Here is a 13,457-nt window from a genome sequence, read left to right on the forward strand (position 1 = left end):
ACTAAGAAAGGTCTAGAAGGGAGTAGAAGGTAATAGGGGCTGGCAGCTTCATAAGCTGGTATGCTGATCAAGACCAAGAGTAACATAAATCATTACACAACAGGCTTTACTTCTGTGAAGGAATCAGTGTAACACTTCCATTACTTTGCCTAAGAGTTTTTGTGTTAACTTTGCATTCACTGCTGCTTAACTGTGCAGGGCTCCACTCCCCATGTCTGCTGACCAGAGCATAAATGGGTCTGTTTTGTTGTTTTGGGGGGGATTTTTTCCCTAAAATGTCTTTAAAATAAATTGGCTTAGCATCTGGTAGGGAAAAAAATCCCGATGTCTAATTATACTTCTGAGTAAATTATAGAATTATGGGATATTAAGCCTGTTTACTCTTCTTTTTTTTTTTTTTTTTTTTTCCTGACAAGAGATATTTCTCTATTATCTTAATATTATGTTTCTCTTTAGACGATAGTCACAACATTTATCTTGGTATTATGTTTTTCTCTGCCTTTCAGATGTTTGCCTTTGGGGGCACTGATAAAAAACATATTTGGTGGATCTGCATTAAAAATCACTTCTTTTCCTGACAAGCTATTTAAAATGTCATTTGTGCCTTGTTGAAGGCTTTTAGAAAAATCCAGAGACCTAGACCCAGATGACCTAAACTGTTTCTGCAAGGACTGTGATTTCTTTTTGAGGATTATGGTTCCAAGGAAGACTGCCTCTAAGAATCTGCGAAAGAAATATTTTCCAGAATTAATGCCGTTGTTTATTCTATATTGATTTTTAGAACATTTCACCTCACCTCATCTAAAGGACAAGTAATAAAGTACAGTTTAATTATGCTAATATTAAATATAACACTGTAATCATTCCTTAAACATGAGACACCAAAGAATATCTATTCAGGATGTGCTTTTTGACTACTGATTCTCCAGGATAGGCCATTTCTATTGTTTGTTCTACCAATTATTTTCCTCCAAAGTTCAAAAGCCCTAAGAATAAGAGTTAGTGTAATTTCCCTGCACTAAATATCACCTAGTTATGAAATAAGAAGCTCTAAGAGTGATACTTTTAAAGAGAATGGACTTTTGAGTTAAAATATGCATGTTTTTTTATTGATCACAAATGGATGAGAAATGTCACCCAGTTATTACACAGAAAGGTGCTGATTGAAAATAGGTGACCTTTACCAAACGTGTGTGAACAATTTTTACTGTTCATTAAAGGATAAGATATCTACATAGCCAATAAGGTGGATAAAATGTATGAAATGCATTAAACAAATTTCAGTGGTTCCAGGCGTGACAAATTTTTGAATTAACTTAATTGTTACCCTATTTTTGTGTTTTTTGACATTTCGTAAAGGTGACAAGGAGGAGCACAATTCTATTCAGAATGGCAGGAATTTAACTGCCCAAGTGGAAGGGAGAAGCTTGTGAATAAATGATTGTTTTTGAATTCAGCAAACTACATTACCTGTCCTTCACGAATGATTTGCATACCTTAGTGCCTGTCATCGGGAATACACTAGTAAAATGAAACAGGCAGAGAGCCTGCCGTCAGAGTTTGGAATTTAGCATTATTAAATGATGTAATGAGTTTCTGTGATTGGAAAGAAAGGGGCATAGACTATGCTATGGAAATTGATAGGAGGGGCATTTTAACTAGATTGGTAGGGGCCAAAAACTATTTGGATGAAGTGACATCTTTGGTTCTAAGGGCCAAGAGATTAAGCCAGGCAAAAAGTCAAATTAATATGCCAGGCAGAAAACATGAAATCTCAGTGATAAGGAAACAAAAGATGGCTGAAAAATAGACTGGTACAAGTTAGGCAAGACTCGAGAGGATGCAGCGTCCAGACCTTGCTTACAAACAGATGCCTCATGAAGGTTTAAATTATATCCTAAAAGAGATGGGGCATTACAAGGGAAGCTTTGACCACAGGGATAATAAGGTCAAGTCTGTATTTAGAGAGGTCAATATTCTGGCAGTAAGGGACATTAATTTATGAAGGGAAAGTATAACATAGAGACCATAAGCAAGTAACTGATGAAGGTGGTGTGAACCGTGGAGAGGCAAAGGTGAAAACCCATGTGAGAGAGATTTAGATGGCAGAATTGAAAGAACTAGATTGGATATGTTGGATGTGAGAAGTGGAAAGGCAAAGATGAGAGCTGGGTATCTAATGTGACCCACTGGATAGGTTACAGTGTCATTTGCTGAGATTGTGCAGAGAGAAGAGAAATGTTTGGGGGTCAAGATGGGAAGACGTTTTGATCTCTCTCTCCCTTCCTCCATTTCTTCCTTCTTTCTTTCGTTCCTATAAATATGTTAAAGGTACTAACTATATCATAGTCCGTAATCTAGGTCCTGAGGCTTCAGCAGTGAACAAAATAAGGTTTTTATCTTTACAGAGCTTACGGTCCCATTGAAGAACCCATTATCAGGCAATAAGTGTTACATGTCAGATGAACAGTAAAGAGAAAAAAAGGGAGGGTGTGCTGTTTTGGGTAGAATGGTCAAGAGAAAACTTCTGCGATTAAAGATATCTCCTATTTAATGTCAGCCACAGTTCATGACAACAAAGGACTGAACAGAAGAGGCAGCGTTTCCGCCACAGCAAGACCTAGCATTCTACTTCTAAAAGGAAAGGCTCAAAATGCTCTCCTCCTAAGAATGTGAGTGATATTAAGTTTGAATAGTTCATTTTTAGTTTGATTCTCCAGTGGTAGAGGCAAGAAGGTGGCCTTCTGCCTCCTTTCTGTTAGATTACAACCTGGAGGAAAGAGATTGTGAACGTTGTTCCATGTCAATACTAGTGGATATGGCCATCCGTAGTCTGCCATTTTTCCTAAACTCGGAAACGGAAATAAATGTGTTCACCTAATCATGTAATAGAGTCCCTGAAAGTTACATATGGATACATAGTTGACTAAATTCATCCTCACTCAACCCTTTATTTGGTTTCGACATCTGAACGTTCACCTGTCCTCGGCACAGCATTTTAAGAGTGTCTCTCTCCCGGGCGCCTGGGTGGCTCAGTTGGTTAAGCGACTGCCTTCGGCTCAGGTCGTGATCCTGGAGTCCCTGGATCGAGTCCCGCATCGGGCTCCCTGCTCAGTGAGGAGCCTGCTTCTCCCTCTGACCCTCCCCCCTCTCATGTGCTCGCTCTCATTCTCTCTCTTTCTCTCAAATAAATAAATAAAATCTTAAAAAAAAAAAAAAAAAAAGAGTGTCTCTCTCCCTTGAGTCCCACCAAAAAAGAATTTTCTCCTCTGGTGTATTTTTGTTTTGTTTTTAATTTACATGTTTCTTTATATATATAAAGAAATATTAAATATATATATTATATATATATATGTAAAATACATAATACATATATATAATGCATAAATATTATATATATGTATATATACATATATATATTTCAACTTGAAATAGTGAAAAATAAAATGCAAGATTCAGAATAGAGTACCAATATATCTGTCTCTCCCTTTCTCAAATGCTTTAACGGGATTCCACTGTTTCTGGGAGGTTTAAACTCCTCACAAAAGGCAGATATGATGTTGCCTCTTCTTACACATACAGCATTACATTGTCATGTTATAAACTAATGTGGTCCTGGAAGATGGTAGGGATTCTCTCATCATATCTCTGTGCTTTGGCACATAATATAAATTCTATTAGGAGCTAACCACCCTGCCTCTTCTGTCTGTCAAAATGCAAGGTATCCTTCAATATATAGCTCAGATAACTTCTCAGAAGTATCCTATGGTTCCTCAGAGTTAACTCAGTAGCTACTCTGTGATTAATAACACCCAGTACATATTTTCCATGATTGAACACCAGAGAATACTGTAACTGCCCTTTCTCTTGTCTGACTCCCCACCCCACCCCGCTACCAATAGGCAGAATACATTATGAACAGGAACTAGAGCTTATCAACATACGTCCCTAGCATCTAGCAGAGTACCTGACACTTAAGAGGTACACAATATGGATTGAGTAAATTAAATGGATTAAATGTAAGCCTTTTGAGAAATGTGCTTGAATCTTATACAGTCCTAAGCAAAAGCACAACATGGTTATTTAGGTACTTGCCTCAATCCTGACACACGGACCACATAATTTATGATTCATTTGGAACATTCATACATTCTTTGTTCAATAGATATTTTCTGAGAATCTGCTCTATGCTGGGCACCATTCTAGGCACTGGGTTGCAGCTATGAATAAAAGAATCAAAAACCCTGCCTTTGTGGACATTACATTCTAATGTTTAATGTGAGAGGGGAGACAAATATTAATCAAATAAATTAACAAGTGTATGGTTCATGCAATGTTAACCATTCTAGAAGAAAAATAATATAGAGGATTAGTGGGGAATTAAATGGGCAGGTTTGTAATTTAAAAATGATAAAATCAATTATCCAAAATTTGTGTCTATATTAATGAAATATGATATTTCCCTTAGTGTTTTGTAGATTTGAGCAATAAAAAGAAAATGTGGCAGTTGGAAATAGAAAAAAAAGGTTAAATAGAGGAGAGAGCTGAAATCAATATCCTTGCCATTTTAGTTTGGGGAGAGAAAAATGTTGAACTGACAAATAATGAAGCATCAGGACTGCATTCCTAGGATGAAGAGAACTGAAATGCCATCCAAGAAGTCAGAATTTTCTGAGAAGTTTGGAACTTTGGTATGGAGTTATCCTAGGTGGTGCTAAAGCCAAAAATTTCTACACATTGGGCAGCAGAATTGGAAAGCAACAATTACCCCCAACAATTACCTTAACTGAAAATAATTAAATTCTGGCAATGCTTACCTAAATATGTTGCTTTCTAAAAGCATGCAATTATTCTATTTCCAGAGTGGGTCAGTAGGAATCCACAATAGATTAAAAAGATGTTTCTCAATTCTGACCTGGCTCAGAACTTCCCATCACCCTTCTGCAAAGGGAAGAGTTTCTTGAAAAGTTTCAACCATGTTTGACCCAGGTAAGCTGAGCTGTAAGACATGTCTTATGTTAGGTCCTTGAAAATTTACCCACCAGGGCAACAATAGGGCAGAATGGGGCCAGAATGAGAACGCATTTCTCACCTACCAGCAGCACTGGTATCCCTGGGAGGTTGTTAGAAATGCATAGTCTCAGGCACCATTTCAGAACCATTTGACCAAGAGCCCCAGAAAATTTGCATGCCCATTCAAGTTTGGAGTTGCTGATCTACAGCAATAATCCTCAACTTTGTCTGAATATTAGAATTACCTGGGAAATTGTTTAAAACCCAGTAATTAGGCCATATTCCTATATATTCCGATTTTATCAGAATAACCTTCATTTGCTAAAACTGTGGTTCCTGGGTTCTTTCTCAGACCTACCAATCAATACTTCAGATATGAGACCCAGGAAACTGCTGTCTTTTTTTTTTTTTTTTTAAAGATTTTATTTATTTATCTGACAGGGAGAGGCAGCCAGAGAGAGAACACAAGCAGGGTAAGTGGGAGAGAGAGAAGCAGGCTTCCCGCCGAGCAGGGAGCCCAAAGCGGGGCTCGATCCCAGGACCCTGGGATCGAGACTTGAGCTGAAGGCAGATGCTTAACGACTGAGCCACCCAGGTGCCCCAGGAAACTGCTGTCTTAAGACACATAGTCATTGGTTCTTATATATGCCAAAATACAAGAATCACACATTCTTGGAGGATGGAAAACAATGAATTCCTTTGCAAAACTACAGTTTCACTATGCTTATCACTTGAATAAATTGTTGCAAATTTTGGAATATTTTTGCATATATATGCAAAATTTGAACATTTATAATTAGAAGATTGAAATCCCATAGTAAAATATGGATGATTTCGTGGAGAAGAGGAAATAAGCTTGAATCCATCTGAAAATAGACATTTAGATAATTATTTTCAAAACATTTAAAAAAATATTTCACCAAATATTTATTATGCTTACAATAAAAAAAATTATGCAACATGAATTAGTTTCTCTTTTAAACAAGGAGTCAGTAAACTTCTGCAAGAGATAAAACAGCAAGGATTTCCAACTTTCTAGCCTCTACAGTATCTTTATGCTCTACTATTCAGCTCTGGTTTTGTGCATGCAAACAACCACTGACAAAAATAGAAGGTTTTCTATAAACTGTCTACTGAATTATTTTCTTTCAAGAAACATCACTCATCTGTCTAAATCCAATAGAAAAAAATTACATGTTCCTAAAATTCAAATACTGATATAAACACAGTGTCAAGAAGTGGTTCCAGGAGCTTCTGGTAAGGTCCAGGTGTGCATTGTTGCTAAGGAGAGATACCATCCCTAATTTTCCCCACTTGACAGATAAAAAGTGAGGGACTCATAACAAGGTTTCTTGTTTATGATAACTATCATTTCCTGATCACCTGAGTCATTATATTATATCAATTATCTCCTTTATGTCACACAGCAGTGGTACAGGATTACAGTACTACCATTAGATGAACCGTTTTAAAAACCACAAAAAAACAAAGTTTAGACACCTTCACTGATTTGCCCATGGTCACAGAGCTAGGAAGTACCCTCAGTGGTCATTTGAACCTAGGTAGTTGAATCCAGAACTTGTACTTACAGCCACTATGCATTTCTGCCCTTATCCATTTTCTAACGAGACCATGAATACCTCCGATGTTGGGCCAGGTATAATCTTTTAGTTTGTAAGAAACAAAGATTTACTGAGCTTAAGTTAGTAAATGGGACTGCGACCACCAAGAAAAATGTGGAAAACAGGAAAAAGTCTGACCACTGCACGGTCTGAAATATCACCCAGGATAACCCAGACTCGTTGCCCCTCCACAAGGGAGCGCTCTTTCTTGTGCTTAGCCATTGTTAGTCAGCAAATGTGTCTCTTCTAACTTACCTAAGGGAATTAACCTCTTCATTCCTTCCTACCAACATCATGACTTCAGCTTATTCATGGTTTCTGCAGACTACCATCTCTATGTTTTTCAACGTCTGCTCTTGCCCAACAACTGCTATTATCTACATGTCTTTCATAGTGAAGGTCACCAAATCAGGTATTTGTCATCTAATAGAGAGCATCCTACATTGGCATAGTTCCTGTGTAATCCACATGGGAGCCACTGGCCATTCTAGAGATGATTTTCTTACATCTCTGGTCAAATCTACTGTGCCTAGTGGGACCTAGACACACAGTCATATTTTCTGGATGGGCAGACTTACGCATTGTGAACATAACAAACTCCTCTGCAATACTACTCTTTACAGATCATGTTCATTCTTTTGGAATAGTAATAGAGGGGATTATCTATATATTTACTTTGTTTTTCTGTTATTCCTACATGCAACTAGGATAAGCCAATCACTTGCCAAAAAACTAGAGAATGGAAAGTAAGTTGGCTGGCAGTTGGATATTATTCATATATATATTTATTGATCATATTTCTAATCATTATTGAATCCATTATTCACAATATCTGTTATCTTTTTAAATGTCTGAGAACATGCTGGAGCATAATAAATGATGATATCTTATAACCATGCTAACTAACTTCCAGTTACCAGCTCAGTATGTCCTTGGATATCACAGCTAATCATAATAGATTTTCCCAGGTCAATCCTAATTTTGTAAGATCTCTTCTTTTTTTGCCACAGACTGGACACAATTTTGGTTTTGATAATATTGTCACAAATCATAATTAGCTATAGCAAATCTCTGTGTACACATGGGAAGGTTTATATAAAGTCAGTAGAACAGACTTGTGTACATTTAAATATTAATTTTTTTAGTCCACTTTCCAACAATCAATTCCAACTGTTTCTTTATTTTTTCTAATACTGTGAATGTCTTTTGCCATGAACATGAATTCTCCTTAACTTTCTTTTAATCTCATTTCAAATAAGTGGCATTGAATTTATATCACTACTTTATAATTTGATTTTATTCTGAAAGTATGTCTACTCCTCCTTCAGAGCTGATTATCCATAGAGTAGAGAGCTTTATCTGTCTGTGGTAATCAGAATCAGCTTGATGCAAAGACTTGTGCACTGACCTCTTTTAGAACCAAAAAGAAGAAAGTATATGCTTGTTTCAAACAGTGGCAACTATGGAATTTATAACGTCATTTATTTTGAGTAAGCCAAGACTTAAACTATTTTGAAGGTGATATAATTAAGCTGTACTATCCTATAAATCACCTTAAAATATTCATGAGTGTCACATCAAACATTGGAAAGGGTCACCACATACTAGATGATAAAAAAGGTAGAGCATAAATATTAGCTTTAAACACAGCCTGATCTGAGGGTGAATCACAAGTCCACTAACTATGGTCTGCCCTTGCCTCAGTTACCTATCCTCTCCCAGCCCCCATCTCCTCTTTGGAGAATTGGGATAAATAACCTTGATGTCATAATTTTGACTTAATGATTAGAAAACCATACATACAAAGTTTGTATCCCAGCTCTTTGGTATTTAGAAAACTTGTAAGACACTGCCTCTCCCCATTGTCTTTTATTGAAACTACCAAATACTGAAAAGCAGGTTATAAATCATAAGGAAAGTTTTAACAGACTTTTTGGTTTAAATTTCGAAACTGTCTACTCCAAGTGAATTTATCCTATAAGTTGCTTTCTGATCTCACAGAAGGAATAAATTACTGTCAAATGAATGAAAAATGGGATTCAATGTAGAATCTAGAGGTAAGGTGGCACTTGGGGATAGTATAATAAGTGAAGAAAAACAAAAAGGGGAATCTGATTGAGGAGTTAGGTGCTACAGCTCCTAATTCTCAATCATACCCAAGATTTTCTCCATTTTTCTTTCCAGCCTGTATAATGCAAATTAAGACAACATCTACAATGATAAAATCCCTTTAAAAACTTTAGGCATAACTTCTTGAATAAGAACTACAATTGCTTTCATTTTTTAGACTTAAGTATTTCATTATACACACCACATCTTTCAGTGGTCATGTACATCAAGAAAGTACATCCAATAAAAGTTCATTGGTAGGATACTACCAACAATTTTGAACTTGGCACAGGGAGAGTCTATAATTCAGAGCTAGTTTAAGCAATGTACAAGTTTGGTAATAGCACATGTGGCCTTATTTGTTTAATGTTGTCTCTTTTGGTTTTATCTTTTGGTTATCAGTGTTTCTAAAATAATAAAAAATAAAATAAAGGAAGAAGTTCCCCAACCCAGTAACAATTAACTGTAGTCAACACATTTCTCTCAGGTATCTTCGAATCAGTTGAGAAACCAACTCCCTGGAGATAAGAGATAGAAGTCTCAGTGCAACAGAGGTAGGTAAATGTCTTCAGGCTTTGGCTAAAAACATACAGACAACCAGCAAGTACATGTCAGGGCCTATGGGGATCTTGAAAATATTTTACTCCTGTGAGAGAAGCAATAACATCAACATCAGCCTGAAAAACTCTCTAGAGAATTTCAGAAGGATAGCCAATTAAGATAGTGTTTTGACATCTTTATAAAATGTTACATCTCAAGATACCCATAGGAGGAAGGTGGTATCACCATTTCATGAAATATGAGTGCTCATTCTATAAAGCACATTTAGGATACCATTATAAGTCTTTACACGAAAGCAGCTGATATTTATTAGATTTAGATTGTGTCTTGGCATAAGAGATTAGTTATTGAAATTCAGTTTGTGTAAGTATTATAATGATTTGTACCTATACTTTAAATAATGTTTCATTATTTGAAAATCATTTTGAAGTACTACATTATAACAAGGTAAGTGGTTGCTATTATTCACTCACATGCTTAGGAAGCTAACCAATCCATCATATATAATTATAGTGATAGAATTATTTTATTATTCTTGATTACATAGAAATTTAACATAATATGGGATAAAAGCATTAGAGTATATGTGAAAAGTAAAGTGGAAAAGAAAAAATTCAGATAATTAAACCTAACTTTGAAAAAAAAAATTCTTCCATTCTCTCTAGATAGTCTTAAGAAACTTATGAGAAAAATAGGTATAGAAGAAATAATGTAGACTTGTTTATCCTAATTACCTAGATAATTGCCCTAAACTCAAGCTTAACCTCAATTCACTTTAGTTTGATAACAAAGAACAACCTCAAACATAAAAGCCAAGGTTTCAATAAACACCTGAATGTAATCTCTTATTGAAAAATTCTCCTTTCAAACATAAGCATTTTAGAAAGAAGTTAATTTTTCTTTACTCTCCTTTTTATTAACCAATTTCACAAAAGAAATCTGTCTCTTGTGCAAGAACTATAAATCATATCAGCAGTATATTAATTATTTTTGTTTTTTTAAACAGCTACATCAGAAACTTTATCATTTATATTTTAATTTCTAAATGGACACTATTAAAACATCCAGGGATTAGCCCTAAATCCTTTAACCCACAGGGAGCCCAGGAACATTGGTAAAGTAGAAAGCTGCACAAAATCTCAACTCTCATTTGCAAATTTTCTTTCCATCTAATTTAACTTTGAAGCTTTTCGACTCAGAGATTTTACCATATGACATCAACAAAACACTTCAATCAAAATCAAGTTACCTTAGCGCCGCACAGTTCTCTAGATTACTAAAAAGGTAAAATGAAAAATTAACTCTCTTTTCATTATTTCCCTTTATATTCTCTTGATGCAAGGCAGCATGCTTGTATTCCAAAAGAAATTGCCCCGAAATATCATCATCCCCAAAATGCCGGTTTTCATTCTAGGACACTTGCTTATAAACTAAGCCTTTTCCTGACATAAACAGTGACTTGCTGCAGTGCAGAATGTCAGTTTAGTCGGTTAGAACTTTCAATGCAGAAATTCAGTGCGATGCAGTTCAGATCTAGCAGCACTTACCTTAATTGAAATATTCTCTGTGAACGAGGTGAGAAATCAGTTCAATCAACCGTGAATGGGGTGGGAAGATCGAAGTTTTCAATCAACACCCTCCAAGTAGCTGCCTGCGGTGCGTCTTTTTCCTGTTTATGCTGAGCCCCTCACTGTCTACGAGGACAAAAAGATAAGCTGAAATCCTCAGAGGTTCCAGTGAGTAAATGAGGACTAAGCGGTGTTTCCTAACGGGAGATCCTCCGCGAGCATGCTGCGTTTGTTGGCTCCCTAACTGCTGTGATAGGCTCCTGTCAGGTCCCTGGAGCCAGGCGATAATCATTGACCTGATTAGCGGGGAGCACTCCCCGTGTGCAGCAACACACGCGGAGGATCAGTGGGTCTCCTGGGAACTGGAAAAGGCTCCAAGGCCACTTGGGAATCTTGTCTTTTCCAGCCTAATGGATGAACTACAACTATGACTATAATTTGCAAGGAGATTAGCCACAGTGTTAAGCCATCGGAGGACTTAAACAAATGTGCTTTCTCCTGCTGTTTGGCAAGGTGCATTCCTGGTAGAGATCAGGTACAGTGAAACAATTAAAAGCCTGATAGACCTGATTTGTAAGAAAAGCCTAAAGCTATAAAATGTTTAAAGCAATGTGATAAAAGAGATAGCTGCATTTGTCTTTGCTCTAAGCCTGGTACATACTTCAACCTATGTCTACGTAAAATAAATTTAGAGGTTTGTCACAGCCCTCCAGAGTGCAACTCTCTGATTTATTAAAAGTATTCATACTAAATACGCTTGTTTGGCAGTTTCTTACAGATACAAACACTCAAACCAAGGCATGGAGAATAGAGCATTGCTTGTATAGTTTTACATATAGCATTTTAAGTTACCAACAGACTTACAAAAACATTTGCATTATACTATTAACCCGAGTAACAGGAGAATACAACATTACACCTAACTGAATCATCTTTTATTACCAGTTGAAACAGTGATTTCTAAAACAAAAACACGCGAGAAGAGGAGAGAATCCAAAATGTTAAACATTTTTATACAGTCATGTGCCATTAACAACCTGCTGATACCTATTCACTGACCACCTGAGAAGTTCAACATCTCGTACTTTAAAAGTTACCACTTCCCTGGAGAGAACTAATTTCTCAAAAAGGTCACATAATTAAACAGTGAAGCCCCAAATGGTTAATTTTTGACAGCCCTCACTTCTATAGGAGAAAATTATTCAAATAACATAAAAAGAACAGATGAAAGAAGTCATTTGCATGTCTTGAGGGCGAGAAAACTCTCATTGCCAGGGAGAAAACTGACAAATGTCCTCTCACAATGGTACTGTGTGATACGTTCAACATTTCTGCTTTTCCAAGTAGGTTTCACTAGGGACATATGGCATTCCCTTGATGTGTGTGTGTAAGACAGACAGAAGGGGGGGCTGCATTTGCATCATAATATTTTAATATTAACATATATCTTAGAAAAATGTCAAATTTCAATAAAGGAATGCACAAAGCATTATAGAGAATTTGTTTCCCAAATAGTTTTTTTTTTAAAAAAGGATTTCATTAAAATACAAGCTCTTTGATGGAACTTATTGGACAAAATAAAACTTCAGTGGAACGGAGTCACTATAGTAGGATAGACACTTGAATTTAAAATAGAAGCACAGGTGAGAAGCCCCAGGACAAGGGCTGAGCTTGTGTCCCTTGCAGAAGAGGACTCTTGCTCCCTCCTCTGGTGGTGGGGGAGAGCTGAAGGCGAAGAAACCAAATCAATACACTTCAGGAGAAGGAGAGTGCCTTCTGCGGCTACTAAGCAGGAAATCCATTATCCAATTATAGACTGGCCTTAGAGTGTTCTAGTAGAAAAGAGGCTGCTTAAATCAAAATTGATGCACATAAATTGTAAATAAATAGTCAAGAGGAAACACAACTGCAAATTCTTCTGTAAGGATCCTGACTAGTTGTTAACACAGCACTTATAAATGAAAATCTGATGGATTCTCAGGTTCTCATGTTTGGGTGGTCATACAATTAAAGCACTCTGTTCTCGTGTTGGTCTAAGCCTCATTCTGAAGATCTTAAATAGTGACCTCTTCTTAAAACTTTTAAATTAAGACAATGCTTATTTTTTTTGAACCCTAATCACTTTTAAGTTTTGTCACTGCTAAATTAAAATGCTATTTGAAAAACTACGCAACGCTCTAACAAAGTGCACCCTAAATTAAGCTAACTTTCTGCCATCGTAGATGCTTTCTACCTGCAAAGTCCCAACTGCATGCGATTGCATTGGTGCTACTTCTAAATGACGCGTCTTCTTGTTCTCATAGGCTCCAAGTGTCTTTCACCTTAAACATTTTCTACAGAGAACGTGAATGATACTGCAGTAGTCTTTTTAACAAATAATTGATTTTATGTGGAAGTACACTCATGAGTAACAAACTAAAATAATACTCTTTTGTGGGGAGTATGGAGAAGATACAGCAGTCATAATTATAGATACTACATAATAAATGCCTGCCATGTGTCATGTGTTTTGCATGCACTTTAACTGTAGCTGTTGTCCATGAAATCCTTAGAACAATCCTATTAAGCAGACATTATTATTATT

The 13,457-nt window shown here is 36.3% G+C and overlaps 1 protein-coding gene across 6 annotated transcripts in view; it reads right to left on the minus strand.

Annotated features, from left to right (window-relative positions):
• Positions 1 to 13,457, minus strand: part of CDH12 (cadherin 12) — a 1,003,710-nt gene that overhangs the window by 356,487 nt on the left and 633,766 nt on the right. For 4 of the 6 annotated variants that reach the window (XM_032415438.1, XM_032415430.1, XM_032415431.1 and 1 more), the window contains exon 3: positions 10,853 to 10,999. The exons of 1 other annotated variant lie outside the window; for it this stretch is intronic. The gene's annotated coding sequence lies outside the window, so the exon portion shown is untranslated. Of the gene's footprint in view, positions 1 to 10,852; positions 12,406 to 13,457 lie in introns of those variants that run through there. One more of the 6 variants, XM_032415432.1, reaches the window with a different exon arrangement.

Source organism: Phoca vitulina, unplaced genomic scaffold, assembly GCF_004348235.1.
Source record: "Phoca vitulina isolate PV1807 unplaced genomic scaffold, GSC_HSeal_1.0 scaffold17, whole genome shotgun sequence".
Classification (NCBI taxonomy): Eukaryota; Metazoa; Chordata; class Mammalia; order Carnivora; family Phocidae; genus Phoca; species Phoca vitulina.